The 18,024-nt window shown below is 38.0% G+C and overlaps 1 long non-coding RNA gene across 1 annotated transcript in view; it reads left to right on the top strand.

Annotated features, from left to right (window-relative positions):
• The first annotated feature begins 15,750 nt into the window (after positions 1–15,750).
• LOC138446646 (uncharacterized) overlaps positions 15,751–18,024 on the top strand; it is a 120,474-nt gene continuing 118,200 nt past the window's right edge. The window contains exon 1 of the long non-coding RNA XR_011259488.1: positions 15,751–16,051. This is a non-coding gene — a long non-coding RNA (uncharacterized lncRNA). The remainder of the gene's footprint in view (positions 16,052–18,024) is intronic.

An 18,024-nucleotide genomic window follows, 5' to 3' on the forward strand; every position in this document is an offset into this window, starting at 1 on the left:
GTTTATTAACTCACCCTGAAACATGTCTGAGGCAATTCTTTGTCATGATTAGGATTTAGTTGCCAAGTCTTAGAGCACACTAGCATCAAACTCCTTTCAGATTACTCCTCTTAGCTTCTATGAGCTGCTTATTTTCCTTCTTGGACTGTCTGGGTTATTTAAATGGATGATATTTGTTTGCACTTCCAGGTTTCTGATCTTTAGGAATCTGTAGCACTTTCTCAGTATCTTCTCCATCCTCTCCTCTCCTAAGAATGAAAGAAAAAATGACAGGAAGGGACTACATGGGGCTTCTCTATTCGGAAAGTATAAGATGATTAGTTATGTCTACTTGAAGTGAAGTTGTTTCCATGTTATTATTACATAGATGTTAAATATCCTTTCATCTAATAATAATTATCTCTGGCTAAATGCATTGGCTAGGGTAGCTCAAATCATACAATGAAAGTTCTCTTTAATAAGAAGTGTTAGTTCACAGACAAATTTTTATAAAACTGTTTTCTGAAAGAATCAATTCTGTTTCTTAAATACAAAAATAAGACAAAATAATATCAGAATCCAGTTTTATAACACAGACATAATTATCTCGACAGTTAGATTATTGGAAAAATGTGAGGAGAGACTCCGTTCAGAACCAAGAAGAAATAGACCCAAGGGTGGAGACAGAAGTCCTGAAATTTTGACACTGTCTCAGAAAGGAAGGGTAAAGACAGTACAGACATAAACAGATGAACCTAGAATTCTGAGGATTGAAGATACTCAAAATCTATGAAGTAAAGTGGACATCATAGACAGTTTCATCTATTTCCCAATCTTTCAGTGTCTCTCCTTGGATCTAATTTATCAGAACATACCTGCATAATGACATGTGAAGAAGATATGAGAAACGTTAGTCTCTATTGCTTATTTAATAAGTTTTATTATTTAAAACAATACTAGTAATAATAGTTTCACTTACTGAGTGACAGCTCAATGACATATCAGTTGCATAATTTTTCTATGTGTCTGACTTTGGTAGAACCTTATTTTTAAAAACTCTATGAAGTAAATATTTCTTGGCATTCAAGATGAGTCATTCAATATGCCTGTGTACATAGAGCAAGTAAACAATGGATGGAGAATCTGAGACTAAGGCAGTCTGACTCCAGTCCCACACTCTCCAAATGTTTTGATCATGCTCATATTGACAGTGTATGCCAAAGTCCGTTCATGGCTTCAACTGACATACTTATTGAAAAAGATAATAAATACAATCAAAACCATAAATGCTAAGTGAATTGTTCCAATATTTGGTGTTAGCCAAAGCAGTTTTTCTTTCAATCCCTTTTAAGGTGGAACTCAGTGTTAATGTTTTAGTAACACAAATTTAGAGTTCAATTCAAATCTCTCCAAGATTAAAATGAGTGAATAAATCAGGAGGCATAATGACTTCTGGAAAACATGCAGTTGTAATAAATCTGTCATGACCAACTAAAGGATACATCACATTAAAGAAGCAAACTTTGATGTTTTGCCAAGTATTAAAGCATGCAAATTTCCTTGTGTGGCATTATATATATTTAAGAAGTGTTGATGACAGGGCTGTTTTAAATTTTCTGCAAATGTCCTTTTATGGGAACATTTGTTTCTGTGGTGATCTTAAGATGCTAGAAACTCCTGTGTCCATTTCAAAACACCTGTGAATATTGTGGCAAGAACTTCAAAATTGAATTTTGTGGGACATTTTTTCTGGTAGGCAGAAAAGTAGGTTGGAATACTGAATTTTGGATTTTAACTTCTATGGTCTTTAGCAAATTTTCTACTCTCTCTCAGCTTTAATATTATCATTTGTATATTTGTAAAAATAATACCTTTTCACAACTTTGTTGGGAGGATTAAGTGAGGTCATGAAAGAAAAGAAATGCCTTTTACATTGTAGGTGATCCATAAAAATTTATCTTAAAGAGTTTCTGTGCAAATTAAATGAGATAATGATGATAAAGGATTTGTACAATGTCAGTACTCAGCAAACATATGTGATTCCCTTCATTAGGGATTCTTTTGAATTATGGTAGCAGGTTGGACTTAAAATTATGTGCAGACTTGTGTTCTTATGGGATGCATATCATGTTGATATTCACCATTACTACAGCTACCTGATCATTAACTTACTTCTCTTCTGCAATAAATAAGCAAATATTTACTGATTTAACCCCTAGGTTCTAGGCACTATGCTAGGCACCAGGGGTTGAACATGTAGCGTGGAGTCAGATGTTATTGTCACCATAAAATAGATTAATTATAGGTGTGAGAATGGTTAATTCTAACAGAAAAGAGTTTAAGAATTATTTTAAAAGGATGATCATAATGAAGCTGAGGTGTGAAAGATGAGCAGATGTCCTCTAGGCAGAAAAGAAAGCTAGGAAATTTCAGAAAAATGGAAAAGCTTGATAAAATTCTTGATAGAAAATTTCCCAAGGTACCTGAGGAGTTTCAATGTCAGTATGCTTGGAACAGAGAACAGAGGAGGGGCATTCAGTGCAATAAGAGTGAGAAGACAGCTTTAGAGGATGATGGAGGATCCCTTTGTTGTTGTTCAGTCACTCAGTTTTGTCCGACTTTTTGCGACCTCATGGACAGCAGTAGGCCAGGCTTCCCTGTCCTCCCCCATCTCCTGGAGTGTCCTCAAACTCATGTCCATTGAGTCAGTGATGCCGTCCAACCATCTCATCCTTTGTTGTCCCTTTTGCCTCCTGCCTTCAATCTTTCCCAGCATCAGGGTCTTTCCTAATGAGTCAGCTCTTCCCATCAGGTGGCCAAAGTGCTGGACCTTCAGCTCTAGCATCAGGCCTTCCAATGAATATTCAGGATTGAATTCCTTAAGGATTGACTGGTTTGATCTCCTTGCAGTCCACGGGACTCTCAAGAGTCTTCTCCAATACCACAGTTCAAAAGCATCAGTTCTTCAGTGCTCAGCCTTCTTTATGATTCAACTCTCACATCCATACATGACTACCGGAAAAACCATAGCTTTGACTATATGGACCCTTGTTGGCAAAGTAATGTCTCTGCTTTTTTATGCTGTTCTAGGTTTGTCATAGCTTTTCTTCCCATACACCAACCTAAGAAGGCTCCCATACACTGACTTAAGAAGACTGTGGTTTACCTTTTAGAGCTGGGGAGCAGGTGAACCCTACAACTGGGATCATGGACAGATCAGTTTACTAGAGAATCTCATTCCAAGTCAAATAGAGGATAGATTGCTTGTGTGTGTGGGGCAGGAGGGAGTAAGTAAAAATGCACAGAAATCATGTGGACTAAAATTGTCATAGCCCATGAGCAAGATGAAGAAACTTTAGCTGCAAATATTTGAAGAGGGGATGGATGGAATTTGAGAAAGTTGTTGTATGACTCCAAACATACAAGGTGTGGTCTCTGTATGTGAGTTGAAGGAAATGAGGAGTCTGGAAGCCTCACTCTGGATGGGTACATTTTGGTATTATTCATTAAGAGGGGAAGCCCAGGAATTTAGGGGGAAAGATGATGAGTTCAGTTTAGGACTAGTTTAATTTAAGATGCCTGGGAGATAGTTAGGTGTGACATCTGGTTGAAAATTGGAGGTGTGAGTCTGGAGCTCACGTCTTAAATGCAGTTACATGTTTGGGACTTGTCATTTAGTTTGGATGCTCTCATCCCGGATGGGTATGGGAGTGCATGTAAAAGCCTTTCCACAGAAAGACTGCAAAAGAATGGCCAAAAAGGAAGAAGAGGAGTTACAGAAGACAAAGAAGAGAAGACATTTAAGAGGCTCAGGATGATGGTAACAGAGAACTCTATTTTGTTTGTTTTTAAGCCCCTATAGAGGCTTCCCTGATGGCTCAGAGGTAAAGAATCCACCTGCAGTACAGAAGATGCAGGTTCCATCTCTGGGTTGGGAAGATCCCCTAGAGAAGGAAATGGCAACCCACTCCAGTATTCTTGCCTGAGAAATCCCAAGGACAGAGGAGCCTGACAGGCTACAATCCATGGGGTTGCAAAAGAGTTGGACATGATTTAGCAACTAGACCACCACAACAAGAAATCCCTATAGACATTTATAATTATTTCTGGAAGAAATATTTCTTAGGATAGAGGCAGTGGTATGGTAGATTTGTCTGTTTTCTCTGAGGAAAATAAGTATTTAGAAATGACCAGTATTTACAAAGAGCATTACACTCCATTACTTTGATTGGTTGCTGCTTAATTTAAAAATAGGGACTTCCCTGGTGGCTCAGATAGTAAAGTGGCTGCCTACAGTGTGGGAGACCTGGGTTCAATCCCTGTGTCGGGAAGATCCTCTGGAGAAAGAAATGGCAACCCGCTCCAGCTCTCTTGCCTGGAAAATCCTATGGACAGCCTGGTAGGCTACAGTACATGGAGTTGTAAAGACTCAGACATGACTGAGTGACTAAACAATTTTAAAAAATGTCAAAATTCTTTTAATGTTATACCAAATAACTAACAGTTGCATGATGTTCACAAGATTCTTTCACTTGTGCTAGTCCATTTTCCGCACAGCAACCTCATTTCTGTTTTATAGGTTAGGATGTTCCTCTTAAGCAGGTTAAATGAGAGTGCACAGATCACCAGAATTAGAGTAGGAAAGCTGGAACAAAAGTGTCTTCTTAGTCAGCTCAGGCTGCTGTAACAAAACATCACAGGCCAGGTGACTCCAACACAGACATTTATTTCTTGGAGCACTGGAGGCTGGAAGTCTGAGGTCAGGATGCCAGCATGGTTGAGTTCAGGTTTTTTGGCTTGCAACTGGATTTTTTTTTTTTTTTTTTTTTACTAAATCCTCACATGGTGGAGAGAGAGAGAGAGAGAGAAAGTTGGTTCTGGTGTATCTTCCTCTTCTTTGTTTTTAAAAAAGCATTTTATTTATTTATTTTGGCTGTGCTGGGTCTTCACTGGTCCACATAGGCCTTCTCTAGTTGTAATACACAAGCTTCTTATTGTGGTCGCTTCTCTTGCTGCAGAGCACAGGTTCTAGATCATGTGGGTTTCAGTAGCTGGGGCTCCCAGGATCTGGAGCACAGATTCAGTTGTTCTGATGCATGGGCTTAGCTGCTCTGTGGCATACGGGATCTTTTCAGACCAGGGATGGAACATGCCTTCTACATTGGTAGGTGGATTCTTTCACCACTGAGTTACCAGGGAAGCCCTCTTCCTCTTCTTATAAGGGCACTAATACCATCATGGGGGCTCCATCTTCATGACCTTTTCTGAACCCAATTACCTACCAAAGGCTCCATCCAAATATATCATCTCATTGAGGATTAGGACTTCAACATGAGTTTTAGGGATGAGGGGACACATTCAGTGCATCGCAAGAACCATGGTGTAAATTTTTCCAAAAAGAATGAGAGTTATTGGAAGGCTTCTAAGTTTGTGCATTAGGGACAGTTGTTGTTGTACACCCTGGAATCCATTTGGCACATGGTAAATGCTCAATCAATGTTTGGTGAACTAATGCTCATATAAAGCAAAAAGCCTTGCTGGGAATACCAACATAATTATATGCAATATTGTCTTGAGTATAAAGTTATAATGTCAGTTCAGTATTAAGTTGCGGTTTCATGAAAATCCATGAAGAGAGACAAAAGAATAAATGTCTATGCCAATCTTATGATGCACTTTGCCACAATTTGAAGATCATTGTATAAAGGGCTTCATTACTGTGTGAAAATATTAATAGAAAAAACCTGTGATGATGCCATACATTTATGAAGTGTTTGTAATAAACCAAGCCCTATTTCTGTTGTTCTGTATTAGTTCATTTAATCCTCACAACATCTCTGAGAGATGGCTAATTCCAGATGAGGAATTTCAGGGAAAAGGAAGTTAAATAACTTGCCCAAGCCTGGACAGAGATAAAGCTGATTTCAAAAACCCAAGAAATCTGAGTCCAGTGCCTACTTGGTAGCCACTAGGTTATCCATGTCTCAGATAGGTCAAACAGGCTTTTCCTGGTATTTCTCCTTTTCTTTGCTTAGATCATGTTGCACCAATTAATAAGGGTGAAATGTGAATTGTTTTCAGTAATGTTTACAGCAAATGAAGCTCAATTGACATTGTAATATGAGGAATTAATGATGTATCCAATCTTAGTAATGACCATGTTCATCCAGAATCTAACATGCAGGTAAAAAGAAAACCATTAGTGTTTTTTTCCTATTAACTGATGTCAGTGAGAAAAGGAAATGGAGAATTGAGGTGTACTCAAAAACATTGCTATTTAAGGAAATATTTGTTTTCCAAATTATAAAAACTCTTTTCCTAACAAACTCGATTATTTTTATTTTATACTAATTATATGAATACATTAGTTTAGGGAGTATTGCTGTTTTACTGAAAGATTTAGTTTAAGTTAAAAAAATTCATTAACAAAAGAAACTATTCATTATAAACATATAAACAATTTCATTTTTTAATAGATCATTTGATTTAATTATAATATATAGTTATTAAAGGAAAAGAAATAGAAACAATAGAGGGAAGTAACAGTATATACATCACCAAGTTGGTCTGACCTACATCCAGACTTGGACAGCACTGGGAAGTCACTTGTTAATAGCAAGCCAGAGTCCTAATTGGGAAAGTGTCCTGGGCAGTGGGTCCATCCCACATGCAGTAGTATCCAGGCAGGTCAGAAGCAGGTCAGAGATCTGCTCTCCTGCTTCTGAAGCCTGAACAAGACTTCCTCCACTTTAATTTCCCTAACAATTACACTTTCGCAAAAAATCTACCTAATATATTATAACTTGTTATTGCTAGTATAAACGTTCTTTTTTTTGCTGGAAATGGTTAGCCTGCCATTTAAGGCAAACTTAGTTTAAAATAGAAATCAATTTCTGACTTCTCCAACTGCTACATATTGTGGTTATTACACTCTAGCTAAATACTCTCCTTTCTTTTGTAAAAGCTATTCTTTGATTTAACTGCCTGAAAATGTGCAACACCCTGTCCTGTAAAGCAATATTTTGCTGTGTGGATATGATAATTGAGAGTGATTTACCTAAATTGCCTTTAATATATAGACAAACTTTAATTAGATTATACATATCTCATCATATTAAATATTTATGTAGAGCCTTGACTGTTAAAACTTGTGGCATTAAAGAAGTCTTACTGTTCAGAGTAATTTCCATAGCAACAGAGATTTCTTACATACTCAAGGATTTCATTTTTCTCTTTATAATCCTTGAAACATCTATTCATTTATTGAAACTTTTCTTTAGCTTATTTAATTTTTCATGAAGGTGTATTGATATAACTTTACCAGTTTATTTCAAAAATAGTACCACTTTTGATTTTAATCAAACTTTACAGACTGTTCCCTAGCTTTATTCTTCTAAAATTTAGTCACTCAGTCATGTTTTTATTTTTATTTTTTGCCTTATTCAATATCTTAATGGTTGTGTACATTTTAATCTCATCCTTCTCTCAGCCTTTATCATTCCTGATTTATAAGCTCTCATTATTTTTGGCCTTTTGCCTTCATTATCTTAATATCTCTTCCATGGATTTTTAAGTTTCATTATTTATTACTTGATTTCAGTGATCAAAAAGTACATCCATCACCCTGAATTAAGATGCCAGAATTTTGAATAAGTAAATAGATTTTTCTCAAAGCTCTCTAGAAAATTTTAAGAAAATTTTTCTAAAAAGATATCCGCCAACACATCTTTAGATTTATATAATAAAGTTCTCTTGTTTTATATCAAAACAATTTTGGGAGAGACACAGAAAATTTCTGCAAACTCAAGAAAGTAAAGCCCTAACATTGGAGATGGTCAAACTCCAGCTGAAAAACCACTTCGAATCTAAACAGTGAAGATCATGGAACAATGTCTTACTTCACACTTAGTCTGGAGGACAGATTGTAAAGTGAAATCTGCAAAATTTCAAACTCCCAGGTAGTTTGGAGACTAAAATACCAATCTTATGGAGTAAAATTTTAAAATATTTGCCAGGTTGTATGACTGGGCAGAAAGATGTCTAATGAGTTCCGGTGAGAACAGAAATGCTCTACAGGGAGTATTATTCGAAGACTGTTAGAGAATTCTTGGCTCTGGATGTTGAGTCGATCTAAGGTAGGGGCCTGGCTATCAATAGGATCCATTCCCCTCTGAGCTTATCATTCAGTAGGTTTTAAGAACTCACTGCTTCCAGCATAAACTTAGTCTCATCCCTTCATGCATTAGATGGATAATTTTTTTACAATGTATAAGGCACCGTGTATAGATTACATCTTCAAGAAGTTCGAGCTTACTTACCAGAGGAGTTAAAGTAAGTGAACCTAAATTTAAATAAAAGGCAGAGAGTATGGTAAATGCATAATAAAGGTATTAATAAAGGATTGTGTGGATCAAAAATAGAAACTCACATACAGTTGATAGATTGATGAAGTTTTTATCATTAATTAAAAGATGAATGGAATTTCAAAAGGCAGAGTGGAAGGAGTAGTATTTCCAGGCAGTGGAAGCAGTAGAATAAAGGTGCCAAGGCATATTTTAGTGAAGAGCAAATCATCCACTTAATTAGAGGATAGGCATTTGCAAGTTCAGTGGAAGCCAACCCCATAAAGTAAGAGGAAGCTGACCTAACTCCTGGGCTGTGTGACTTATGCTAGAGCTCCCTTGGGTGAATAAATGGAGTTGGTAAACTGAGGGTTGAGTTGAGAAAATTTGAGGTTGGTGAGAAAATCTCCATGTGTGAGATCTTGGAGAAGTTGCAGCTACTGAACTACCGAGTGAATCCTTTAGAGTTATTGTGAACCCACTGTCCTTTGGTTTAGAAGGCTATCGGATTAGAGCTGGGGACTATGATAGTGCTGCCCTGTTTTGATATCTTCCATCTCAGAGGTTGATGGCTGTTTTGGTGTGTGTGTATATCTTACGTTTTGTATGCTGCTGCTGCTGCTAAGTCGCTTCAGTCGTGTCTGACTCTGTGCGACCCCAGAGACGGCAGCCCACCAGGCTCCCCCATCCCTAGGATTCTCCAGGCAAGAACACTGGAGTGGGTTGCCATTGCCTTCTCCAATATTTTGTATAACTGATTCAATTTTTGGTTTTGGAAATATATAGATTCTGTCTGATGTTGATAAAAACTAAAAGCAAAAGCCCCTAGAAAGATCTTGGTACAATCATTTGGACTCTTTTTGACTAAATAGATTAAACAAATGCACCTACTTGCTGATTCCTGAGACATGAATGGGGACTCCTGTTTTCAGCTCTGACATTTATAAAGTGCTTAGAGGCCATGACTCCAATCCTATGATAAGAAGAAGCCTAACAAACAGAAAATCAGTAACAATTCTAGGACCCAGTAGAGAACTGAAATCACTAGGCAAACTCACACCAAAATCTGCTGCTGCTGTTGCTGCTGCTGCTAAGTCACTTCAGTCGTGTCCAACTCTGTGCGACCCCATAGACGGCAGCCCACCAGGCTCCCCTGTCTCTGGGATTCTCCAGGCAAGAACACTGGAGTGGGTTGCCATTTCCTTCTCCAATGCATGAAAGTGAAGAGTGAAAGTGAAGTCTCTCAGTCGTGTCCGACTCTTCACGACCCCATGGACTGCAACCTACCAGGTTCCGCTGTCCATGGGATTTTCCAGGCAAGAGTACTGGAGTGGGTTACCATTGCCTTCTCTGCCAAAATCTGCAGAGAAAGGCAAATCCAAAGAGTTATAGCCAATAACTATAACTCTTCCAGGGAAGCAGGAAGAGACGCCATATATGCAGGGCTCCATATGACAACAGTGGGTGAGAGTTGAAAGATGCAAAGCTCAGACTCTCTGAAGAGCACTTTGGGAACACCAATCTGTTCAGTTCAGTTCAGTTCAGTTGCTCAGTCGTGTCCAACTCTTTGCGACCCCATGAATCACAGCACACCAGGCCTCCCTGTCCATCAGCAACTCCCAGAGTTCACCCAAACTCATGTGCATCGAGTCAGTGATGCCATCCAGCCATCTCATCCTCTGTTGTCCCCTTCTCCTCCTGCCCCCAATCCCTCCCAGCATCAGGGTCTTTCCCAATAAGTCAACTCTTCGCATGAGGTGGTCAAAGTATTGGCGTTTCAGCTTCAGCATCAGTCCTTCCAATGAACACCCAGGACTGATCTCCTTTAGAATGGACTGGTTGGATCTCCTTGCAGTCCAAGAGACTCTCAAGAGTCTTTTCCCACACCACATTTCAAAAGCATCAATTCTTCGGCACTCAGCTTTCTTCACAGTCCAACTCTCACATCCATACATGACCACTGGAAAAACCATAGCCTTGAATAGATGGACCTTTGTTGGCAAAGTAATGTCTCTGCTTTTTAATGTGTTGTCTAGGTTGGTCATAACTTTCCTTCTAAGGAGTAAGTGTCTTTTAATTTCATGGCTGCAATCACCATCTGCAGTGATTTTGGAGCCCCCCAAAATAAAGTCTGATACTGTTTCCACTGTTTCCCCATCTATTTGCCATGAAGTGATGGGACCAGATGCCATGATCTTCGTTTTCTGAATGTTGAGCTTTAAGCCAACTTTTTCACTCCCCTCTTTCCCTTTCATCAAGAGGCGTTTTAGTTCCTCTTCACTTTCTGCCATAAGGGTGGTGTCATCTGCATATCTGAGGTTATTGATATTTCTCCTGGCAATCTTGATTCTAGCTTGTGCTTCTTCCAGCCCAGCGTTTCTCATGATGTACTCTGCATATAAGTTAAATAAGCAGGGTGACAATATACAGCCTTGATGTACTCCTTTTCTTATTTGGAACCAGTCTATTGTTCCATGTCCAGTTCTAACTGTTGCTTACTGACCTGCGTATCGGTTTCTCAAGAAGTGGGAACTAAAATCAAGGATACCATAGGAATCTGAAGTCTGTGAATCCCACAGCTACAGCAATACTAAATACAGCCTAACTTCTAAGCAGATTAATAGAAAGCCTCACATAAAAGGCCTTTATTCACTCAGTTCCTATTATCTGGTACATGATGTCCAGCATTCAGCTAGCTACTACAAGGCATGCCAAAAGCCAAGAGACACAATCTGAAGAGACAAAGCAGGCATCAGAAACAGACTCAGATATGACACAGCTGTTGGAACTATCAGAGCAAGACAGTCATGCTATACCAGGTCTTGGCATCATTAGTCATCTCCTGAGATTTATGGTGCCACACATCCTGACTCAGGTCTGAAGCACTAATAATTACAAAATAAGACTCTCTCCAAAGCCACAAGTATGTGAACTGTCATAGACATGTAGAAATGTCAGAGAAACCAAATTCAGAAACCCTGCAGAGAAACTGCATGCCTGCTTCTCTCTAGAACAGGTGTTATCTAAAGGGAAGGGCAGAAAGCTCCCAGGATAAGCCAGACTAAAGTTCCAGGCTATTCTCCTGGGAAGAGTTTGCTGTCTTCAGCTTTTTCTTTTTTTTCTTTTTTTCTTAAATGGTAGGCAGGGGGAGGGTGCGGTGCAGAGGGGAGAAGGAAGGAAATGATCCACTTGGCATGGTGTAAAGCTGGTTGTGTCATCACTTTCAGCGGTTTAGGAACTTGAAGCAAATATAGTTATCAACACATAGGAAAGGATTTATATTTAATATCGTTTCCTCTGGAAACCTCTAGTTTTTCCAGCTAAGATTTGCCCTACTGTTCAGTTGTCTTGGGTCACTGTGATTTATTGCTGAGCTCATGAGTCATTTGCCTCTCCTATATAAGAAAAAAGAACAATCCTTTCTCCACTGATTTCATTTCCATGTCAGTGGCTGTGTGTGACACACAGGATGATAACCTCAGCCACAGGCCCTAAGCCTGAGACTATAGAGACTGATGTGTAGAGTACAATGACAGGAATTCAAGTTAGCATGTAGCAGAGTTTTTATTTCCCCGGGGATCGTTGTGGGGAAGACAAGGGAAATACACTGACGTTATTGGTGATGTATTTATAACCATCAGCACCCCCACCCTCTGCTCCATTGTTGAACTGCCATTGTTGTTTCCATAAAAATCACACCAGGCAGTTTCAAGTTTATACACATGATTTATTTCCACACTTGCAAGGGTGAGAAAAGGTTCTTTAAAGCAAGCATTTAACTTGAGCATGTTTCCAAACGAGTCCTATGTGGTTACAGAATGGAGAATACAATCTAAGACTACTCTTTAAAAGCCTTAACATAACTAAATAAGCTTTTCTGAATTAAAAAAAAGCATTTTATTAAAGTTTTAATGTTTCTTACCTACAACTCTGAGGGTTTAATGTATGTAAAACATGTGTATTTAAACTGGGGATTTGAGGTTTTTGATGTAGCAACCACATGTATAATAATAATAACACTGATCATAACATCATAGAATTTATACTGTCTTCACATTCATTAAGAATAGGGATGGACTTAATTTAATGATTTTATTTCCTATTGAATGACCACCTCAAAAATTTTAAGATCAATTAACTTCATTTTCAGCTCTGTAACATTTTCTGAACATATCGCTGCCAAAGACATTTGATGAACTTCTAACTTTCTTAATAGCAATTAGAAAGGAAAGAGTACTGGTGGTAAGAGAATATTTAACCGCTTTTGTCCTAAAACTATCTAAATCTTAGCTAGACTACTTAGTGATATATTGCAAGGCACATTCAATATTACTTTCAGGGCTCAACTAATCCAGTTCTCCTAAAAGTCTCTAATGTGTTAAAAAAAAATCTTTGAGAAAAGCAGAAGAGAGATTTGCCTTTGATTAAACTAGCTTTCTTTTAGGTTCATAGAATTTTTAAAGTTAGAGTCAATGGTGGTGTGGGAATAACATACTTGGGTTTGGAGAGTTAAAAGAAATTTGGTTACAAGTTTCTGCCCTAACAATAAAACTTAACTTGCCTTTGGACACTCAGATAGCTCCCTGAAGTCTATGTTCTATTGGAGCTTGGGGATCTTTGCACAGGGCAGTGCTTGGTACATGGTAGGTAGAACTAATTTTTAAAACTTAAAAAGATAATATGTAAAGATTCAATCAATTAATAGTTTAGAGTTTTGGTTAGTTCAAACAAAAAAATATTTAACAGGCAAATGACAAATTAGAGAAATATATAAAACAGATCTTCTCTTATTATTCACAATATATAAGTAGCTTTTGAAAATTAAAAACACAATGACCTAGGGGGAAAAATTCAAAAGACATAAAAAAACAGATTTTCTAATTTGAAAATGAAAATAAATAGACCAATAGGTTTCTAAGGAGCTTAATCAACTAGGTGACAGATGATGAGTTCATCTGATGCAGTTCATACCTGGCTTCTATTTTCTCTATAATATGGGAGCTTATCAAGACTATCTAATGGATTATGGATTGAAATGAAAGTTTAGAATAGTTGTGCCCCTGTGTCCATGTGCTAGATATCTTTGTTGGAAGTATATTGACACTGTGTTTTTTTTTGTTGTTGTTGTTCAAACTCAGGACATGTAGTCACATCTTTACATTTTATTACTAAGAAAACCACAGTTAAATAGGTGGTGAGATGAAATTAATGCAAGTAGAAATATTTTCTTAGCCACACTGAGAAGTTAGAACCCAATTCAGCATGAAATGGATACCTTTTTGAGAAGGCTTGGTTCTTGACTCTTCTTGAGCATTGGTTGTTTCCAATTTTTCACCATTTTTAATACTGCTGTTAGAACAATTTTATGCATAGTTTACATTTTCGTCAGTAACATAATTTAATTACTGAAAACTATGTAAAGAAAAGAATAAAATAAGAACTAAAAAATCACCTCATCTTAACCACTTAGTAGTAACTGCTATTAAATTTTGGTCTATTTATTTTCATTTTCAAATTAGAAAATCTATGTTTTTTTATGTCTTTTGAATTTTTCCCCCTAGGTCATTGTGTTTTTAATTTTCAAAAGCTACTTATATATTGTGAATAATAAGAGAAGGTCTGTTTTATATATTTCTCTAATTTGTCATTTGCCTTTTGAATATTTTTTTGTTTGAACTAACCAAAACTCTAAACTATTAATTGATTGAATCTTTACATATTATCTTAAGTTTTAAAAATTAGTTCTACACTTAATCTGTGTAGAAATGTAATTCTTCACTGACAAACTCAATTTTCTCATTTTCCTTTGTTTTCAAATTTTTACAAATCTTTCTAGGTTCATCAGGGATTGACCACAGTAATCACTGAAAGCTAAAGTTGTAGCTTAATTTTCAACCCCAAATAATAGTCTTTCCTGTTGCTCCTGAAAACCATGCATTGAATAATCCATTCCTGTTGAATTAAATTTTGAAGGAGAGTTGGGAGTTAGAATAAACTCTGTAAAAATATAAATAAATAAAAGAAGTAGAAGCAGAGGAGTTCTGTTCCTACAGAAGACAAAGGTGTAAAAGGTGTGGCCTGTGCCAGGAGAAAAGGCAGGAATGAAAGAGGGAAAGAGTAAGTGAGTGGGGTCCAGACCATAACATGCACTGAGCTCAGAAATTTCAGTATTATGTTAAGAACTATAGGGAACTACTCTCTGAGTACACAGATTTGGACCCAATTCCTATAACAGTCACCCTACTAGGCAAATAAGTACCTACCCAGAGCAAATCATATGAAGGTATTACAATAAGCCAGAGAGCTTGTATATCCCAAGGATTAATGGGGAAAGAGGATCTAGCAGAGGAAAGGAAGTCTGGAGCATACAGAGTGGGGGAACTGCCAAAGATGAGGTTCCTGGGAACAGACTGCCTCACACAAACCATGGAGGAGTGGCTTTCAGGAGAGGGAAAGAGCTGTCAATAGCGATAAACAGTAAATAATAGTTGTTATATGCTAAGGGAAGAAAAGTTTTCCATTGTGACTAGTATATAGAGGTAATAACGATATATAGGTAATACATAGGTATAAGTTAGGATATGTGTGCATGCTCAGTCTCCTAGTCATGTTCAACTCTTTGTGACCCCATGGACAGTAGCCCACCAGGGTCCTCTGTTCATGGGATTCTGCAGGCAAGATTCTTGGAATGGTTGGCTGTTTCCTTCTCCAGGGGATCTTCCAGACTCAGATAGCATTTCCTGCACTGGTAGGTGGATTCTTTACCACTGCACTACCTGGGAAGACTGCAGTTAGATATGTAATATACAGGTATGCTTCCCACACATATAGATATGGGCTTATATATAAATATATTAAAAGGTGTCTTAATAGATGCAGATATAGATATATAGATGTATATGGGGCTTCCCTGATGAGTCAGTGAGTAAAGAATCTGCCTGCAATGCAGGAGATCTAGGAGACATAGGTTTGAGCCCTTTGTTGGGAAGATCCCCTGGAGAAGGAAATGGAACCCCACTCCAGTATTCTTGTCTGGAGAATCCCACGGACAGAGGAGCCCTAATAGGTGAAGAAAGTAAAACTGTATTAAGAGGAAATGAAGCCAAATGCAGAGAGATATAGAGCCAAGATAGAGAATCCAGATGACAACTGAGTCTCTGATTCTGTCTGAGTCTTGGCTGAATCTCTCCCCTTCTCATTCCTTGGTGGGTCACCACTTCCTTGTGTTGTGGGAGTACATAAACCCCAGTTTTTGTCTAAGCCAGTTCAATTTGAGGTTTTTTTTTTTTTTTCACTTACATTTTGAATGTCCTGACCACTACAACCAAGTGATGTTTATAGCTTGCCAATCAATGGAAGAGTGATAGGGGTCAAAGAGAAATTCTTTTAAGATGGGAAAATAGTTAAGCATATTTATGCCAAGAGGGGAACTGGTTGAAAGAGGGAAAGACTAAGGACATACTAGAAGAAGAAGTCTCCACTACTCTTGCCTGGAAAATCCCACGGACGGAGGAGCCTGGTAGGCTGCAGTCCATGGGATCGCGAAGGGTAGGACACGACTGAGTGACTTCACTCTCACTTTTCACTTTCCTGCATTGGAGAAGGAAATGGCACCCCAATCCAGTGTTCCTGCCTGGAGAATTCCATGTCCAGAGAAGCCTGGTGGGCTATTGTCCATGGGGTCACAAACAGTTGAACAGTGTTAGTGACTAACACTTTCACTATAGAAGGTAAGTTTGACAATATTTGATCTACTGATTTTCATGCCAAACTGTCTTAGAAGAGGCTGTACCATTTTGCATTTTCACCAGCAGTGAACGAGGAGAATTTTTGAAGCTGCACATCCTTACCAGAAAGAGGTTTTTTGATGCTGAGAGTATCTCAGAGGTGACTAGACAGAACACTGCAGGGAATGAAACTAGGAAAAAGCTGTTGTTTGGGTGAAAATGAAGTGTTGGTGGCAGAAAGTACAGAAAAGTAATTTTAAGTGAATAGGGGGAGAGTTTGTTGTGCATGTGTCAAGACTAACGTATATATGTGGAATCCAGAAAAATGGTACAGATGAACTTTTTGCAGGGCAGGGATAGAGACACAGACATAGAAAAAAGGGCACGTGGACACAGGGTGGGGGAGGTGGGGGTGGGATGAACTGGGAGACTAGGTTTGACATAAATACACGAGCATGCGTAAACTAGATAGCTAAAGGGAAGCTGCTGTATAGTACAGGGATCTCGGCTTGGTGCTCTGTGATGACCTAGAAGGGTGGGATGGGGTGAGTGGGTGGAAGGGAGGTTCAAGAGAGAGGGGTATGTGTATACATATAGCTGATTTGCTTTGTTATATCACAGAAACTAACATAACATTGTAAATCAATTATGTTCCAATTTTTTAAAAAAAAAGACTATAGTTTTTAAAATCAACATGAATAAGTGGACTGAAAAAGGATTCTGAAGTTGAAGAGGTGGGAGAACAAGGAGGTTAGTGTCACGGACGCTAAAGGAAGAGTTTACAAACAGAAAGGGGGCTAAGAAGGGAGAGGTCATTAAATTGCATGTTGAAGTCACCCCAGGACTACACAGAGGCTTTCAGAGTGGACAACTCACACATCATTGCCAAGGCTGTCCACACATTTGGCTAGATCTTAGTCTTTTTGAGTAGCTAAGACCTCAAGAAAAGCAAAAAAAGTGGTAAGGTCCATCTGTAAAAAGCTAATGTAATGGGATAGAAATTGAGGTACTATAATATTTAGTGTTTTTAGTAGAAATATTCTGGACAAAGCAAAAAAATTTTTTTTAATTGAGAACAGAGACCCTATATTAGATAATGTGCTTGCATTTTAAAGTTGAAATCCATTTTTACCCCTAATCTCATGATGCCTTGGACTTAAGATGTTTTTTAACCCATCAAGGGGCCCTTGTATGGCTCTGTAGATTGATAATGTAGCCTGCTACACTGCTGACTCTCATGGATGTGCTGTAGAGGTCTTGGCCTCAGGCAAACAGCATTCCTTTGAGGTTAACCCAAGCAGGGCTTTATGGAGATCATTGTACAGGGGACAATGGCCCCAGAGGAAATGCTTAGGGAGCCTGCCTGCTCACCACTCTCTAGGCAGCCTTAGTCCACAGCAGGAAAAAGAATCTCAGAAAGGTGCTGGATTCCAAACTGTAAGAAAAACAAAGAAGGTCATCCATCTTATATTTTTCATTGTGTTTGCCATTTGGTTGTTTACCTTTAGAGAGACTTTGAACCTGGCAAAAGGTAAAACGTTACCTCTAAGTTAACACCTAAAAATGATAGAATAGCAAGTTTCGTTTAGATTTAATGATCTAATGCTAAAACCTAGATTAGAGGAAGCAAAAATTCTATTAGGTACTTTCATTTAGAATATTCAAAATGACCAGGGCCTCTGTAATCGACACTAACAAGTTGATGCAATTAAGTAAACACCATGAACTTATTAAGGGGGAAAATATGTATAATTACATGTGTATTTTTAAGATCAAATATATTTTAAGTGACCTATGTATTTTTAAAGTTATGAAAGGTTTACATGTGTCTTTTATAATCCATTTATTTGAGCATCCAAAAACAAAATGGTTATTTAGGGAAATGAATCAATCTTAAAATATTGGCAGAATCGGACCACAGGAAGAAGAGAAGGATTGTTTATGTATGACAAGAAGCAACATGACATCTTCAGAAA

Source organism: Ovis canadensis, chromosome 10 (assembly GCF_042477335.2).
Source record: "Ovis canadensis isolate MfBH-ARS-UI-01 breed Bighorn chromosome 10, ARS-UI_OviCan_v2, whole genome shotgun sequence".
In the NCBI taxonomy this organism is placed as follows: Eukaryota; Metazoa; Chordata; class Mammalia; order Artiodactyla; family Bovidae; genus Ovis; species Ovis canadensis.